The sequence below is a fragment of the Lepisosteus oculatus genome, chromosome 18 (genome assembly GCF_040954835.1).
Source record: "Lepisosteus oculatus isolate fLepOcu1 chromosome 18, fLepOcu1.hap2, whole genome shotgun sequence".
Lineage (NCBI taxonomy): Eukaryota > Metazoa > Chordata > Actinopteri > Semionotiformes > Lepisosteidae > Lepisosteus > Lepisosteus oculatus.
Genome location: NC_090713.1, coordinates 15,237,946 through 15,243,264, shown reverse-complemented (window position 1 = coordinate 15,243,264; position 5,319 = coordinate 15,237,946). Strand labels below are relative to the sequence as shown.

Sequence of the window (5,319 nt, the reverse complement as noted above, 5' to 3'; positions counted from 1 at the left end):
TGTGACAGTGTAAACTTATATAAAATGTGGGTTGCATGACTGTTTTTAATATGTGCATTTGCATGCTTCAGTCTCTGTAAAATATGTTTTTAGTTCAACTATTGATCCTGCTGTACCTGAACACACAAAACCAAGTACTGCTTTAACCAGACTCTCCACACTCCACTCCATTCAAGTTGGAGTCAGCTGATTGTGTATAATCCTCTGCTCCTTATAAAGCTGCTTTCTGTCTAGTCCTGCTGTCCTGGGAGTGTTAATGTTAAACTGCTCATCTTGCTCTGTCACATCACGCAGCACCAAGCCTGTTTTTCTAGCACTGACTGGCTACTAATGCAGCCTAACCCAGAAAGATAATTTGCATAGAAGACACTTCTGGGAGTGTTTATAGCCTTGTGAGTTTAACACTTCCAGACTGAGAGCTGCGCTTCATGGTAACAGAACCCACAGGAACAATGACTTTCTTCATCATATTTATCTGGACACTCCTCATCACTGATCAGGGTAGGAATGGGTTTGGATATTTTATAGAATTTAAAACATTTTTGTATTATGTGAAGAAGAAATCAAGATTTATGTTAATTTAAAAATAAAAAATATTAAAGCATCATAATAAATATCTTATTAATTTATTCTGTTTTCATACTGTATGTCTATCATATAATGTATTACTGATTTACAGAATAAATTGGTATTTTCAATACTTTCCCACTTTTTGCAATGTTTTCTTCATTTTCAGAATCTAGTGGACAGATTTTTGTGACCCACGCTCCTACAATATTGACTGCTCCAGGACAGACAGTCACTGTTAGCTGTAAGACCAGTCCTGCAGTGTACAATAATGATCGCCTCAGCTGGTACCAACAGAAAGCTGGAAAAGCTCCTAAACTCCTGATCTATCTTGCAACTACCCGTCGGACTGGGATCCCAGAGCATTTCAGTGGCAGTGGCAGTGACCATCACAGGAGTCCAGGCTGAAGAGGCACACAAACAAACTGAACTTCAATAAAATATATACTGTATATACAGTGGTGTGAAAAAGTGTTTGACCCCTTCCTGATTTCTTTTATTTTTTCATGTTTGTCACACTGAAATGTTTCAGATCGTCAAACAAATTGAAGTTTTAGACAAAGATAACACAAGGAAACACAAAATGCAGTTTTTAAATGAAGGTTTTTATTATTAAGGGAAAAAAAATCCAAACCCACATGGCCCTGTGTGAAAAAGTGATTGCTCCCCCTGTTAAAACATAAATCAACTGTGGTTTATCACATCTTTGGATAGCTGAGTTCAATTTCTCTAGCTACACCCAGGCCTGATTACTGCCACACCTGTTCTCAATCAAGAAATCACTTAAATAGGACCTGCCTGACAAAGTGAAGTAGGCCAAAAGATCCTCAAAAGCTAGACATCATACTGCGATCCAAAGAAATTATGGGAACAAATGAGAAACAGAGTAATTGAGATTTATCAGTTTGGAAAAGGTTATAAAGCCATTTCTAAAGCTTTGGGACTCCAGCGAACCACAGTGAGAGCCATTATCCACAAATGGCGAAAACATGGAACAGTGGTGAACCATCCCAGGAGGGGCCAGCTGACCAAAATTACCCCAAGAGCGCAGCAACGACTCATCCAAAGTAGAGAGTCAAAGTAGAGAGTCAAAATGACAGGAGAAGTGTTATGACAGTGATATTGCCATCAGTCTAGAGTAATTCTGTAATATTAATAATCTCCTTTTCTCATATTCTGTTAAGACTTCAGTACAGATGCAGCCATTCAAAGTGCGCGGTACAGACACGTACCTGAGGTAATTGGCTACGGCGTCGCGCATCATGATGCAAGATGACGCGGGGTACTGCGGTACGTGATTGGTTGACCGACAGTTGGTCTGTCGTAGAAAGACTTACAGTAAACGTCTTTACTGTGCCCGTTGTAGATATTGAATTTAACCACTGAAGGGAAATCTTAGTAGCTGAGCATAAAAAGAATAGGAGCATACTGTAACGTGTGTGAAGGCCATAAACTATATTAATTTTGGAACATAAATATACAGCATATGGCTGGTCTTGGTACTTTAAAGAAAAACTACACACCAGTATTCCATTTCTCCCTAAACATTTTAAGCATCGAAGTCTTTAACTAAAGAGATACCGGATTCAACAAGCATACTTTTAGAATTTGATTAAAAGGGAATATAATATGGAATCGCATATCTAAAGAATTTAATAACGATATGATTAGTGTACTGCGACAGGGCTGTGTAGGGCTGTTTCGCTTCACTTTTCATGTGACTTCCCTTGTAGCCTACTGGTCTACATGCCTGACTACTAACTGTTGGGTTGTGTGTTCAAATCCAGCTGGTGCTGGACTTCTCTTCTAACAAACATTTCTTCGAAAAGATAGAATAGCAATATTATGGACAATCAATTGACTTTTTTTATTTCAAAATATCACAACATGATCGATTCTAAGTCATTTTTGATAACAACAATAACAATAATAAAAACTCCCTTGCTTTTAACAGAACGTTTCATAATGTCTAACGAAAATTATTTAAACTGCAACGCATCATTCAACAAGAGCGCAAAATATCACAAGGATCCTCAAGAGCACAGCAAAGACTGTATTAAAAGATACTTGTATAAGATACATGAGAATCCAAGCTTTTTTATCTACGCTTTCTTTTCCGTATACCAGAGATTATGGTACCACTTCAGAAGGGTGTCAGCCACTCAGATTCCAGGAATCGGTACTTTAAAGAAAAAATACACACCAGTATTCCATTTCTCCCTAAACATTTTAAGCATCGAAGTCTTTAACTAACATGTGAAATAGCAGGTATAAAAAGTGGTAGTTTTAATCTTTTCTGCTAATATAATATGGAATCGCGTATCTAAAGAAATTAATAACGATATAATTATATTCATATACTGCAACGCAGTAGTACATGCTGTACAACGTCTGTTGATTCTGTATGTGTAGGGCTGTTTCACTGCTTCTCATGTGACCTTTGCTGGTGGTACTGTGGTCTATGTTCCTGCCTTGTAAACCAGAAATTGTGTGTTCAAATCCAGCCCATCCTGTGTCTCTTCTCTTAAACAAAAAGTTGTTCTCTTTTCTCTTTGGTTTCTGTCAAAGCGCAATGAAACCTTTAACTTGATTCTTATGGATGCCCGGTCCCGCCAGGGATTTAAAAAAAACATGCAATCACATATCTAAAGAAATATGTAACAGTATGACTATGTTCATGCACAAATAGTAGCATGTGACACTTAGACTTGACTTTTTTTAGGGTAGACTTGACTTTATTGCCATGAGATATACAATAGATTGTCATTAAACAACCTTCTGTTTATTAATCTTCCTTGTTATGCACAGTGGGAATGGTAATGTAATGGGAATTAATTTAATCAAAGAGATCTCTCTGGGTGGGGCGCGGGACAGCCGGCAGGCAGGCGGTGGGTGACAGAGAAGAAAAGAAAGGCAGCTTTTAACTCCGCAAGTCTGAGTTTTTGTGTCCGTCATCGTTACACTATCATTCTTTCCATTGAAAACCTGTTTATATGTGACCTTTCAGAACACCTATCTGTTTTCTTCCTAGCACAATTTATGAGCACTCTGTGATTAAATTAATTCTCATTACATTATCATTCTCACTGTGCATAACAAGGAAGATTAATAAACATAAAGTTGTTTAATGACAAACTATTGTTTATCTCATGGCTAGATAGTAAAGTCTAGCCAAAAAGAGAAAACATCGACTTTATTTAAACTCCAGCGAAAGTATTAATTACCATACTTTTATGGTACATGACTTTGCTAAAATGTATTTAAAAATAAAAATGATTACGCTTTGAGTGGAGTGTCCAGATAAAGTGCTATATTAGTGTAAGCAATTAATTAATTAAATTACAAATGCCAGCGGAGAGAGAGAGAGAGACACAGCTTTTCATTGTCAAAAAGTAATTGTTTTTTAATTTGTCAGCACCCAGACAAACGCAAACGCGTTTTAAATAAAATGCTTTATTCATTCTTAATCAGACTCACATTCCCGAATGTCCCCCCCCCACCCCTCCCCGCCCCACTCAACAATCCTAGGAAGAACACGAAACAGCCTGTTAATAAAATGGTTGCAATTTTGTTCGGTCAGTTATTTCTCCCAGAATTTGTAAATCGCATTGATCAGTTCTTGCTTTGTGCTGGCTTTAGCTCGATGACATTGGAACACAGCGACTCAGACACCCATTGAATGGAAAGGGACACTTTAATTTTTTGTACGGCTGGCACAGCACCCCACCACACCCATGCGCCAGCAGAGAGAGAGAGACACACACACACCGGTTTTCACTGTCAAAAAGAAATTGTTTTTTTTACTTTTGTACCATTTTGTTTTTTACATTCCTCTTGTTTAAAAGGAATGTTTTGTTTCTGGACATACTGTTAGACTAGGGGAAAAGAACGCCTCCTTCTTCGAAGTATTTCGTTGATTCGATCACAAATTCTTTTCCAGTCGCACAAAGTAAGTGTTGAGATTCTCCGATTCACCATGCTACTAATGGTTTCTCGGAGATTGCAAAGCATGGCACTTTTGCCTCTGGACCCATCGAAATTTACCGATGTGGTCCACCCCCAGTAAATTTCAAAAGCCACAGGATTTCGAAACACGAGAGAGACAGAGACACACACAGTTTTTCATTGTCAAAAAGTAATTGTTTTTTACTTTGTCAGCACCCAGACAAACGCAAATGCGTTTTTAATAAAATGCTTTTATTCCTTCTTTATCAGACTCACATTCCCGAATGTCTCCCGCCCCGGTCAACAATCCACATCTCTCCCCTTTTTACAAAATGACATTGTTGAAAACTGTTCCAGAGCAACTGTTGTTTCATCGGTGAAAAGTACATCATGAAATGTCTCCCCCTGTTCAATCCATTGGAGCATTTGTTTGAGTCTTTCCTCTTTGTTTTTTACCCTTATAATGGGGCATGTGTTGTTTTTTTTGTATCTCCATCCAAGCCTTCTGCGCACTCTTCTTATCGATGTCAGACTAACGCAAATACTGTACAATGTCTCGTGTTGACTTCCCGTTTCTTTTCATCTTCATTATTTGGTGTGAGAGAGTCTTCATGATTTGGCCACAGTCCGTCTCCTTACCAAAGCGATTCAGTGGTGCAGCTTGAAGTCTGTACCTGTATACCCATATCTTGATTTAAATACTTTTATTTTTTCACAATCTGGCAATGCCAGACAGAATTCACATTCGCTGCAGCCAAATGGCCTTGCAGATCAGAAAATCAAGGAACGCAACAATTATTGCCCGGC

General features: G+C 38.2%; 1 long non-coding RNA gene across 1 annotated transcript; it reads left to right on the top strand.

Annotated features, from left to right (window-relative positions):
• Positions 1-386: 386 nt before the first annotated feature.
• LOC138223926 (uncharacterized) lies at positions 387-1,038 on the top strand. Its single transcript, XR_011182344.1, has 2 exons — positions 387-501; positions 737-1,038. It is a non-coding gene; the product is annotated as an uncharacterized lncRNA (long non-coding RNA).
• The last annotated feature ends 4,281 nt before the right edge of the window (positions 1,039-5,319 follow it).